This window comes from Pinus tabuliformis, chromosome 2_2, assembly GCF_031772625.1.
Source record: "Pinus tabuliformis cultivar Carrire ecotype Pingquan chromosome 2_2, CPIR1, whole genome shotgun sequence".
In the NCBI taxonomy this organism is placed as follows: Eukaryota; Viridiplantae; Streptophyta; class Pinopsida; order Pinales; family Pinaceae; genus Pinus; species Pinus tabuliformis.
In genome coordinates, this window is record NC_142300.1 from 1,070,074,461 (window position 1) to 1,070,088,936 (window position 14,476).

Sequence of the window (14,476 nt, forward strand, 5' to 3'; positions counted from 1 at the left end):
TTCCACCAGACTGCAAGAAGCCATCAAACCCATAAATATATAAATTCTTCTCCCTCATGGATGGGTGTCCAAAACGTAAGATTAATAAAGAATGAATGAAGAATATGTTGAATTGGGATCTTTATACACATCCTGAATCTAGAGAATTTAGTCTCAGCACATCTATTGATGAAAAATATTCTCTTTCTATGGAATGGAAAAAGTACATGGAAGAGACAAACTCATGGATATCTTTTTATGTCTTGAAAGAATTAAAGGAACAACCAAAAGTACATATGGAAGATGCAGAAACTTCATCTGCACAAAAACATTTCTAGACATCTTGTGATGGAAGCAAGGTAGAAACAAGTACCACATTCCCTCCATATAAGGGAATTATGCTAAGAGAATCTAGCAACTCAGCCAAGGACATTCCTTTAGTACTAAAAGACGATTCACCCCTAGGAATAGATTGAAGGATCCAGAAGGCCAGTGAACAAATAAACTGGACGAATAGAACAATTAAAGGGCTAGAAATGAATACAATAAAAACTTTTGAATAGAAGGAATGTTGTGACTCACTATCAATCAGTGTACATAGTGTGAATAAAACTTTCAATGTTGTCAACTTTTCAGTTTCTGTATTAGAAATTTTTGTCAGAGAATCAACAACAAAAATTAAAAGCATAGAGTAAAAGGTAGATTGTGAGTTCGATTCTACTTAGACTCTATGTTGTTTAGCCACCATGTACCCATTTAGCATGCCTCCAAAACCTATAGAAATGTTTCCATTTCTACTTCCCCAAGAAAAACCAAAGCAACACACTGGCACCAAAGAATCTTCTAGTGAAGCCTATTCTCTTTTCACAGGGACCATGACCAAAGAAGAAGAGCCAAGATCCCCAGGAAAACATCTTTTTCCTATATATGAACCTCTGTCTACCCAATTCACTAGATATCCATCTCCTGACCTCAATGGAAAAGGAAAGATGCTAGAAACACATACCTTTCAGTATGGATCTTATAAGTAATGGAATATTGACTGCTTGAGTGTTGGTCAAAGCAAGAAAATGATTGACTAGATGTACACTGAATATAAGCTTATGTGTATGAGAGGAAAATCTGAAATTGAATCCTACAAAACTCTCATCCAGTGCTTTACAGGTACCCTACAAAGATGGCGAGAAGTAGAATCTTCCCCTAAATTACTTGCAAAAATGGAAGCATAATTTGTTAAGGATGAAGCTGGAGATGTTATCCATAATGAAAATGGTGACCCCCAAAATAATATGATTGGAGCATTAACCTCCTTCGCCCTAGAATGTTGGTGTGCAACAACAATAGAAATTGCAAATAAACATGAGATAATCCTCATGAATCTTAAATGTAAGAAAATGTCCAAATATGAAGATTTCCATAGAGATTGGACACAAAGATATTACGAAGTAAAAGAAAGTCAGAATGACCTGTGGAAACAAGTATATTTAGTAGCATTACCCTCCAAATTTGTTGAATACATCCAACAACAAAAAGTGTTCGAAAAATTCATTTGAAAACTATACATGGGGAGAGATATATTACAACATAACAAAAGCCTTGGTAGGACTTTGCACCAGCATGAAAGTTAATAAATCCTTACAAAAGATGTCCAGAGTACCTGACAACAAATCCATCTATAGTAAATATGTATTGATTATTGATGATCCAATTGTGCAAAGAAGAAAACACAGAAAATCTCAGAATAAAGGTCATAAACAATCTACTAAAAGTCATCCTCATAATTCAAATAGGTACAAGAAAGGATCATATAAAATAGTGCCCATAACACACTATTATGAGCCCATAGATATCCATCTTAAGTCTTAAAGGGAAAATATGAATTATCTGTTGGTTATGTGGACAGATTGGACATATTGCAAACAAATGTCCTCAGGGAAGAGATTCAAGGACAAATAGAGGCAAAAAGACACAAGAATATGCCTCTAGAAGACCTAGAATCCACTTCAAGGATGAAGTACACATGATGAAGAAAAATTGTTGCAATTCATCAGAATCATCTGATTCGAGTTTATCTAAGTCTGAACATAGTGAAGAACATGTGAATTTCCACCAGTGAAATTGCATAGATACTGATGAGTGCAACTGCAGCCCTTCTGAGGCAGACTCAGATTTTAGCTCAGAAACAGAAACAGAAAAGGCACCAACCAAAGAGAAAGTGTGTATGGCATGCACTATTGATGATGATGAATCAAAAATTCTAGCAGGAATCAAGATGCTTGCAGACGAAGAAATAAAACAAAAACTTCTAGAAATTTTTTTACAAATCAAAGACAAAGATCTTGGTAATACCTTAAAAGGTAATATTTATAAAGCACTGTTTGTTGATGCTTCTTATGAGAAAAACACAAAATCTTCTCAAAGAAACCAAAAACATAAAAAACCAAAGTCTTTGACTTTACGGGAAGTTAGTAATGAGATTCATGATTTAAAAAAGGAAATAATTGAGTTGAAAGCAAAAGTTTCATAGATGGAAAAAGAAAAATGGAAAGAACCAGTGGAAAATCCTATTGTAGAGATTTTTGAAGATATGAAAAATAGTGGCATATGATTTGGCAATATGAAGATTATGACCATTAAGTATCAATAGCACCATGTACTATTAAATGTTAATATACAAGGAGAAAACTTCACCCTGAGAACATTAATAGATTCGGGTCCATATATCAATGTTTTAAACAAAAAAGTGATCCCAACCAAATACTGGGCACCTGCATATTGACAAGTCACTGGGGTAGGAACACAGGATTTTCAATATGAAGTCTCCAGTGCAACTCATTGTTTTTCAAAATGTTGTATGAAAATGAAGGTTGCAGTAGGAAATATTCCTGTTGAATCTATTTTAGGAAATATTTTTCTTGCTTTTATTGAACCACATTGATAAGTCAGATTAAGAAATGGCAAAGATGGTTATTTTATATCCATCCTTGATAACAAAGGTTTTTTATAGACCATCAAATTTCCTTTTATTTCAACACCAAGAATGTCCACCATGGTTCAGATTATGAAAGAAGTTAATCTAACAGAAAGAAAACTGGGAGAATTTTTTAATTTTAATTCCTCTCTCTGAATGAAAGAACAACTACAATCCCAAAAGGTACAACAAAAAATTTCAGAGCTCAAAGAACAATTAGAAAAGGATTGTTTTTCAGAAAACCCAAATGCTTTCTGGCAAGAAAATAACACAAAGTTTCATTACCTTTCAAGGAAGAATATGATGGAAAATCATGTAGGATTCGAGCCATACCCATGAACAATGAATACAGAACTTTGTGCCAAAATGAAATCTCATATCTCTTAAAAACATGATTGATTATAGAATCTCGCAGTCCCTGGAACTGCTATGGGTTCTATGTAAAAAAACATTCAGAACATATTAGAGGAGTTCCCAGATTAGTCATAAACTACAAAGCTCTAAATTTTGTACTAGCAGATGATACATATCCTATTCCCCACAAAGGAAGCCTAATAAGCCGAATAACAGGAGCTAAGGGTTTCTCCAAATTTGATATCAAATCTGGATTTTGGGAGGTTGTGTTAAAAGAACAAGATAGATTCAAAATTGACTTCAGCATTCCTACGGGTCATTACGACTGGAATGTCATGCCATTTGGCCTAAAACATGCACCATCCAAATTTCAAAAGGTGATGGACCAGGTTTTCAAGCCATACTTTGATTGGCTCATTGTATATATTGATGATGTGTTAATCTTCTCTAAATTTGTAGAAGAACAATTCAAACATGTACATAAGTTTACATAGGTAGTCAAGAGAAGTGGGCTCACACTAAGCAAGAAGAAAATGGAATTGTTTCAAACAAAGATCAAATTCCTAGTACATACTATTGAGGATTGCCAAATCACATTACAAAATCATGCACTTGAATTTGCTAATAAATTTCCAGATATGATCACAAATAAAACACAATTGTAGAGATTCCTAAGCTGTTTGAACTAAGTTAAAAATTTCTATGAAGGATGTGCCCATGATAGAAAATTGTTAAATCAAAGATTGAAAAAAGATCCAGCACCTTGGACTTTAGAACATACCAATGCCATGAGAAAAATAAAATATAAGGTAAAAATGTTACCTATTCTCTACCTTTCATATGAAGATTTGCCAAAAATTTTAGAAAGTGACGCCAACAACATTGGATGGGGAGGTATTCTCAAGAAAACTAAATAAGGAGAGGAAGAAGTTATACAGTTTTCGTTAGGCAAGTGGAACCAAGCAGAAAAAAACTATTCTACAATTGAAAAAGAGGTAAAAGCTACATGGAATTGTATAGACAAATTTTACATCAACTTCATACATAAAATATTTCTTCTCAGGACTGATGCTTCTACTTTAAAGAAAGTATTAACAAAAGACATCAAAATTAAGCCTAGAGAATCCAAGTTTTCCAGATGGTAAGATTTGTTTGCAAATTTTGATTTTGATGTTAAGCATATAAAGGGAGAAAGAAATGATCTACCAGATTTTTTGAGTCGGGCGTATATGAAAAAAGAAAACCATCTAATGGTTATTGTCAATGAATGGGACCTTAAAACACAACAATAGGAACTTAGAAATATCCCAGACAACAGCCTGTGGCCAATCTATGCTGAAAACTGGAAACCCACTTGGAAACTAAGAAACACCAAAGTAATGGATGAAAATATACAACCTCAAAAGGACTTATAGCTCCTTGTACCAAAAAGAAAGATTTACCCTAAGTCCAAAACTTGGATACATGATATGGTGTATAGGAATTCAATGATGTATTCTGATATTGCAGATGAAGCATTAAGGGAAAATTTTCATGATATCAGTCTGATATGGAATGGTGGAAGAAATAGAACCAAAGAATTTCATAAGTATTATATTATCAATAGAACCAGATATCCTAAACACCCTGCAAGAATAATGTGGCCACAAAAGGATCTGAGCCTTGTATTTCCGGACATTGTCTATAATTTCCAAGGCTATAGAGATCTCTGGTGGGATATCTTTTTCAAAGAAGAAAGATCGGAAATACGTTATACATTATTAAAATTTGGACCTGTGTTCATTACACAGTTACTGTTACAACCAACTTGGTTACAGGAATGGTGGAGATGGTATGGGATAAATAAGACTTCTATGGATCCAAGGTACTTTGAAAGAAACTTTCAAAGGGATTTCCAAGAGTGGATGGAGTGTTTTCACCTTCCCTGTAAGACTATTGCAGATCTAATTTTTATTATTATTATTATTATTATTTGATGATCACATATTGGGCTACTTCATGAGAGGACACCATCATTGGTTAGTCTTAACCAAATTAAACCATCATATTATCCTTTGGAAACCAATGATTATTCAAAGGATTTATACAAAAGCATGGGAGACTAGTGGGGCATAACACCATAATAATGGTAGATTCCCTCATACAAATCCATTAGCAACATAACTTAAAAGACTCCAAGGGTTATCGTGGGCTTCTCCTGAAAAGAATCCACAATGTACAATAATGTCTTGTCACTTGACTTTGATAGTGACCGATTTTCGTGGGATTTTACGACAAAAATATCTACATTGTAAATATATTTTCCGTAGGATTTGGAATCATCTCTACTTTTGGTGTGATTTGATCCACATCTGGGAATATCAGTACGATTGTCTTATGTTTGTCCCCTTCTCATCCTATAAAAATAGAGAAGTAAGGCTCATTGGGGCATTCAGAGTTGAGATTTGAAGAGTTAGAGTATTTTGGGTTTTTAGTCTGAGATAGTCTTCCTACTTTACATCTATGAACGTCTGTGTTCAATCTGATTGCATCACGAAGAAATTCTCTTTTAGAGTCAAGTTTGAAAATATTGCGTATTAGGGCCTAACAACCCTGGTAAAAACCTAAATTACAGGAACTCATTAGTTTTGAATCTATATTGTTTTAGAGAATTCAAAGGCAAAGACTGCAAAGGGCCAGGTAACCACTCGATTGCATACTATTTTTAAGGTGTAGTATCTGGTAAATGCCCAAGCAATCTATCTCTAGTAGTAGCTAACACATATGTATTAATCCCTCTGTGAGTTAGGGAATTTATGCCCACGCAGATACAACCAAGATGTAGATAAGAAGTACCATGTCTTCGGGATTCTTGCTTAAGATTTTTAGTATCTAAAAGAGAAATGGTTTGGATGGATTCAACATTTTCTTAAATCTGAGAAACACTTTCTTTAACGGTGACTCTAGTTATAACTTTCAAGTGAAACACAGATAAATAACTATAGACTTCTGATGGGCTTATGGAAGGGAGACCCCATCTGGCTGATGGCTAACTTTATATTAACTCTATTTCTGCAGAGCTAACAATTGAAGATGAAGCACTATAAAATATATTTTCCATATCAAAATTATTTTCTTGTGTTTCTTCTTTATGAAGTTCTCTAAATGAAACAATTCTTCTTCCTGGTTCCATGTTATCTTTTGAGAGAGTTTAAAAGATAAATACCCATATGGACTAGATGTTACTAGCTCTGATATAAATTTGGAGCAGGGGCTTCTTCCAAAGTTAAAAACTGAAGCTTTCTGTGCAGTTTCTATGTCTTCTGTGATGAATACACAAGCTTCCTTCGAAGGAGAAAAGTGAAGCTTGCTATGCAGTTTTTTTGTCTTTTGTGATGAATACACGAACTCTTACATGAACCTCTAGATCTTAATGCAATAATGCTCTTCAATGACCTCCTGCCAAAATGTCCCTTAATCCTAGGTGAACCTCCAATGAACCTCAGCTAAACCTCTCCTCTCATAGAATATTTAAAATAACATAACATAACATAAACTCATCCAGGACAATTTTGAAAACTTCTCTCTTTTATTGATTTCAAAAGATGGATTACAATGTTGGAATATTTTTTAGAGTATATAACATCCTAGTTATGCATTAAATAATCCCAGTTGTATCTGTAGGAATTCATTATTTTCATATGTACGGGTACGAATTTGTTCTTTTCATATCAACCCGTACAGGGTTGGAATTTCAAAATACATTCACCCATTAAATTTGATGGTTTTGACACCTCCCTAACCTATCTTCTCAATTTCAAGGAAGGATCTTGATGTTTTTGCAAATTTTGAAACCGTATTTGACGGAAATTCAACCCATGACGAACAATTTCCCGTCAAATTCCATTCCTGAACCCATAGGATTTCATGGTCTTCACTTTTAGGGGAAATCAATTTTTTTTTCTATTTGTTTGGTTTGTTAGAAAATTATACATTACAGATCAATAGAACACATAAAATATTGCAGAAATATAGACACAGAAAATGCATAAAACAAGAGAGACATAGATATACGTGGTTCACCTATTTTGGGCTACGTCCACCCCAAATAGCCAGTCTTTCCTTTCTATTATCCAACAAAATGAAGAGACACAACCTACAGCAGATCCGCTTTAATATCCTCTGTTTTCTCTCACAGTCTCACCTCTCTGTTTCTCACTCGGAGAATACACATCTATTACACACCTCAAATACAATTCCCTCATACTAAAGAGAGGGGGTTGCCTTCTAGGGAAAAAAATCATAAACTAAACATAAGTTCTACCTTCAGATCATCCGCCTAATGAACGGCCCAGATCGACCAGAAATTACTATACTTTTACAAGGGAATTTTACATTTGTTTTTAGCTTCGAGGGCACTGCCCCTGAAACCCCCGCCGGGGGACCACTGACCCCCGGACCCCCCAGCGGGGGGGATCGACCCCCCCGCGTGGAGGGGTGTACAACTTCCTGGGGTACACATCTGGCTGAAACAAAGACCTCTTAACAATCATGCTCCATAGCCAACATGGTTGAGAGGTGCTTTCTTCACCCCCTAAAATGATAAAGATCTGTTCCTTTCTTCACACCATTTTTGTACGATTTAATGTTCTCATTTGTAGGAGTAGGAATTTCTTCTTTGAAAATTGTATTCATTGTTTTCCTTTGTAGGTGTAGTAATCTAATTGTATTGGAAGAATTCACCATTTTCATTTGTTAGCCAAGATTTTTTTTTTTTCATTTGGCTAATTTGAAAAGGGTATTTATTGGTTTCTTTCGTATGGATGTAGGAAATTGTTTTTTTTTTTTTTTTTTTAATATATAAGCATTTTTTCATTTTATTTAGCTAGTTTGAAAAAGTGTATTTATTGTTTTCTTAGTGTAAGAGTTTGTTTTTTCCCTTGTATTGACTTGGAAATTGTTAGTGTGAAAAATATGTATAATTTAGTGTTTAATATGTATATACAATTCTTTAAAAAATATGTTAATTAAAATTTTCAAGATTAATTATAAATCAAATATTTTAATATCCAATTTAATTTAAAATAGATATTATTATTAGTATCCAATTTCTACAAAGGCATATATACTCTACCGTCCCATGGTTTTGAACCTGTGACCTCTTAAGAGGAAACACATGCTCTTAACCATTAGGCCCAATCAAGCTATCAAATAAAACAATTGAAAATATAAAATTGTTTATTTTAAAAATAAATATTTAAAAATAGGAAAGAAAAATAATTAAAAAGGTAAAAATTGTATTTCTTATAGTATGTTAAAATATGTATGTTCTTAAGTACTCAAATTAAATTATATATTATCTAATATAGGTTAAAAGAGATTAAATACTTAATTATGCAAATTTTAAAATACAAACTTCAATAAAAATTTGTTTCTTGACCCTTTTCGATGGCTAATAAATTAAGAGACCACAAAAACATATTGAGCCTTAATCTGTCTAGGTGCAGGATAAAACCAAGGGTATCGATAGGAATCTCGTCATTTTATTTGTTTTTTTTATAAAAAAATTATGGTAAGCAGTATATAGAAACAATGATATTGGTAGGAATCAATTGTTTTCTAATTTGGATATGCAAGAGTGTTTTTTTATTAAATTTATAGATGATTTTTATTTAGGAGAGAATTTATTGTTTTGATTTGTAGAGGTAGAAATTTATTTTTCTAATTAATTTGATAGTTTTTTAGTTGGAAAAGAATATATGAGTTTGAACTAATGTAAATTCATTTTAACTTAGATTTATCATGAGTTCCATGGGAACAAATTCCTTGAAATGAGGACATTTTTCTCAAATTTTACATTCTAAAAATAGGTTTGCACCTCGATGGAGTTGATCATTGCCCATGATAGATCGAACTTGATGTTGAGAATGAAATTAATTACACATATCCATCATGTCAATACCATCGTTATTATGGAAGGACCTATATATCTCCCTCCCTCATATTAAATAACACATAGTTGAAATGTTTTCACTGTAATGTGTGCGTGGAAATATTGTATTTGAAATATCTTTTTTGTTGTTGATATTTTTTTTAAATACAATGAATTCACTTATACATCTCCTTGATATTGGGATCTAGAGAAAACTTATGAGTGTAATGATAAATTTTCTATTTCAATTTATCTTTATATATTATATATAATTAATCTTTAAATATTTTAGGGTACCTGAAATATTTTATTGATGGCTCCTATATAAATACTTTTTTGTTATTAATATTTATTTTAAATGTCAGTCATTAATTCCAAATTAAACATCAAGTTGTTGGCATTATGGATACTTTGTTGACCTTGATGTCAACTTGGATCATGTTCTTATCACACTCTTTATGATTGGCAGTAGAATTGTAGCATGATGTAGAGGTGCCTGACAAGGTGATGTCTGCCCGAAAAAGTGATGATTTTCTATAGCCTACTTATGGATGTAGCACACCCTTTTTTATAAGAAAAACTATAACATCACCCCTTACCCAACACCAGAGTAGGGGGTGGTCACTATGCATACCTAATCTTCAAATTTCCATTATGAAAATGGGGTATAAAAATTTTGACATTTCCCAAACTTCTCGAAACTAAGAGTAACCATCGTCATTGCATTCGTCTCGTTGAGACGAATATGGTGCTATAATTTATTTTTCTCAATCTGACCCCAAGATTTTGAGATACTGCCTCCTAAAGGTTTTCGCCCTGCGAGATGATGTGTGGATTGGAGTGGTATTTGAGAAGTTGTTTTGCAGCTTGTGTGGAGACTTTGTGTAGAGGTTTTGATGGCAGCTAGTGCAGCAAATTTGTTATTTGTTTGAGCTTTGATGTTATGTTGTTGCAATGCTTGTGTTGAGAAAGTTTATGAGTTCAGTCTAAAAATATATGAAACAAGGCTCACATGGAAGAAGTGAAAGCATGGACTCTTAAAATTATACACTGACTTGGAAAATTTAGTAAAAAGAAGAGATTTCTCCATCCAATAGGACTTCGATAGTCCAATAGAAGTTGGGTGAGGATCGTTGATTATGGTGGCCTTCAACGGGTGGTAGTCCCTAGATCTGAGAGAGAAATAGTTCCAAGACTGAAAGGGTCAATATATTGCGAAATAAGTCAAGTCTTTTGGATATGAGTGTAGTTAATCCATGTACAATTTTTTCAGCTATTTAATAAAATAATTGACTAGCGCAACAACAACAATGTGGTTTTTTTTCCCAGGAAAGGGTTTTCCACCGGACATACTTGTGTCCATTGTGTTGATTGATTTTATAGTTGCATGTTTATTTTGATGCTATGATCTATGGTTTTTTGTTTCTGTTTGTGCATGGTAAAAGATTAATAATATGAAGAAATTATGTGCTCTCACTACTGATTCACCCCCCTCCCCCCCAATAGTGATCTAGTTTCCAACACAACATTGCTAATCAAAAAATTTGGATTGGAATTTTTTTATCATCAACCCATGTACGCATTGGGATGGGTAAATAAGGATTTTGAGTTGAAGCTAAAAAAATAGTGCAAAAGTAGATTTTTTATTAGTGTTGCTTTTATTAACGAATTAGAACTAGATGTTGTTCCCCTTGTTGTATGAGGAGTGGTGTTTGGAAGTTCCTACATGTACATGCAAGATGCAATATTCATACAAAAAGCTAACCAATATTGGATTGTGAGGGATGGATAATCATTTACCATCAACGTGCACAAAGACAAGTCAAATTTTTTTCAATAAGTAACCAAGCCAAGAACTTGATTAGTTCTAGTAAGAATTCTTATTTTAAGAGAAGATCAATCCGTAGAAGAGTCGGTAAGAGGTGAGGCATTCCTAGAGGGGTGTGCTAAGAACAAAAACAACAGCTGGAAGAGTTTCTACAAGCATATAGGGATGTATTCTATGAGCCTAAAGGGTTAGCACCAAAGTGAGAAGTAGAACACGAGATATATCTATTACCATAATCCTCATTTCCAAACATTAGAATATACAAGTAGCCTATTATAGAAGCAAGTGAGTTGAAGAAATATTTTCAACAACTATTTGAATAAGGTGGCATTAATGCAAGTATATCACCACGTGGGTCATCCATCATCATTGTACCAAATAAGGAAGGGAATTGGCAGATGAGTATTGATTAAAGGAATTGAACAAAATCACACTCAAGAGCAGGTAACTCCTACCCAGAAAGGAATTAAATTCTAGATACCATTATTGATTTTTCAACCATCCTCTAATCTGATCATATTCATCATAAAGAAATTATACATAGGATCTCAACAGTAAAAATATTCATCATAAAGAAATTATACATAGGATCTCAACAGTAAAAAAAACTCCAGTAGCATCGTAAAAAAGACAACAAAACCAGAACAAAACTTTTACCCTTGAAAATCGAGATGGGGAGAACGTAATAACCTTTCCATAGAGAAATTCTTCAGTTCAACAAGAAAAACACCTATATCTTCTTATCATTAACAAGGCCAAACTGAATAGTAAAGAAACTTGGACAAATATGGTTTAACTACCTCCTATTAAATTCATAAGTGTGCCCAACAAAATCGTTTGATATTATTTACATAGGCTAAAATTTGGTCTCCTTTTACACCTTAAAATTCAATCTAATGTCTTCCATAGAGATTTGGTTTTTCTCGCAGAAGTTTGGTCCTGCATTTGAGCCTCAGATTTTTTTTTCAACAAGCCTCAGATTCCTCCTATTCCTTGCCTCAATTTCGTCCTATTCTTTGCCTCAAATCTATCGTTTACTTTCTACCTCAAATGATCCAAGATTCTTGCTCGAGAAGGAGGAAAAAATATTCTTTATATATATGTGTGTGTGTGTGTGTGTGTGTGTGTTTGACTAGATGAATGGGCACCTCATTGACTAGAGATGACTTGAGTCAGAGGAGGGCTAACTTTTCTTATTTGGCACCAAAAAATTGAATTTCAAAATTCAAAATTTCTCTTTTAAAAAGGATATGAACAACATACTTTATATTTATCCTCACAAATACATCAAGGGGTGAAATGTTAATTATGAATACCAAACATAGCTACAAAATTCAACACTCCTTCTTAGCTAGGGAGGTATTCAAAATGATTATCTAGATGTTCTCATGTTGAAAAGTTTCTCTAAGAAAAGGCTATAACAACTTATCATCGGCATCATCATTATCAACATCATTCAATTACCATAATCATGTTCAACTACTGTGACACATGGTAAATCATCAACATTAACATGTTACCATAATTCCAGTTGATACCTCTAACCTATGGTGCATCACCATAATCTTGGTCAGTACTCCTCACACATGGTACATCATTAGCATTAACTAGTGACCATGATTCTAGTTGGTTCCTCTGACCCATTTGTTGTAGTGGCTACAACCACCCTCAAAATTTTTGCCTATGCTTCATTTTGGAGCCTCCCTTCTAAATCAAAGCAACTCATCTTGCACTGATCCAAGTACTTGTGCTTTGATTGAGCCTCATCCTTTGGATCTAGGCTTATGTTTGCTTACCTAGTTTACTGTCTAAATCACAAGCCAATCTATTGACTTGGTTTTCATCCAATTTCAGGAATTCCTTAGAGAACTGCGTAATCCTTAAGGGAAACCAGGATTTCTCTTAGGAATTGTGCAGTCCAAGATGACAGTGAGCCTTGAGCTCATGAATTGCACAGTTCTAGATGATAGCCAACCTTGAGCAGGGAAATTGCATAGAGCATGAGAGACAACCTAGAACCACTCAGCCTAGAAATTATGCAGAATCCTTTCTACTCAGAATCTACTCAGTGCATGAACGAGGGAGTTCCCTGATTCCTCCTAGAACTCTGTAATCTCTCTAGGAAATGCATGACAATTTTTCCTGAAAAAAGAAAAAAACCCTAAATTGCCCAAATCTATTTAATTGACATTGCTAGAGCTCATTTTCACATTCAATCTTGGAGTTTTTTCATTCCTAATGAGATCAAGGAACCTTTGGTGCGATCATCATCATTTTTCCGGGTGAGTATTTCTTTCTAGTCTTTTGTCGCTTTTTATTGTTTAGCTTGTGAGAGTGTTGTTTCTTTAAATGAATGTTGACGTTTTAACTTGTTTTAGATTGTAGAAGTGTTGTTTCAATTTATAGATTTCCTTTCCCAACTGTCACATGTATTTTCTCCTTTTTGTACCAACGGTCGCCGTTGAGGTGACTCCCTTCACATGTTTCATTTTCCTTCAGTTTGATTCATTCCTGCACCTTTTTTACTTGCATGCATCATCACTTAGTAATATATGCACTCAACATCACATCATCCTTCAGATATGCTCAATTTCACACTCCCCTTGCACAGATTTGGGCTCCCCTTGCCCAGATCTTGTATTTCCTTTAATGCACAGTGCATTCTGGGAGCTCAAGGCCTCAATCTTGACTTCTAGAATTACACAGAGGCTTTCCTAACCTAGCTCCAACTACACACTGCATAGTTCTATGAGCTAGCATCCTAGCTTGGCCACAAAGACTGCACAATGCATAGTCTCTCTCGCTCCTTTACCCTGAATGAAGTACGCATTGCATAGTTCCATTCAACAAGCTTCCCACCTAACTATTGGGAGTGCACAATGTGTATTTCCCCCATCAGCCTATGACCTCTGCGAACCAAAATTATGCAATCCTTCCCATCTTGAGCTTGGTTTGTTGCTTGATATTGTCTTGAATTTTCTTTCGTTTTGAGATGACATTTTCTTGCCATGAGTGTCCTCTCTATCCCACAGGTACAATAGTTTTTAGCATCTCTCAAGCAGTTACAGTTAACATGGCATCTAAGAGAGCTTCATGAAAGGAAACCACTGAGAGCAGTATTGGAGAAGTAGTTGAGCAAAGATCCATTGATCTACCAGTTTATACAGACAGTCAATTGTTCATTGAGAAGGGCACAAAGTTGACATGGTATCAAGTCAAGGATACTTTTTCAGAGGACTTCCAGGAAGACTTGGAGGACTGGTAGGTCTATATCAATATACCTTCAAGAAACCCTCGTTCAAGCCCTTAACGTGGTTGAATAAAGACTCGATATATCCTTAAAGCTCAATCTAGCCTATAGCTCAATCTAGATTTAAGGCTTCATCTAATTTTAAGGCTAGATCTAGCTTTAGGGTTCAATGGAGCCACTTTA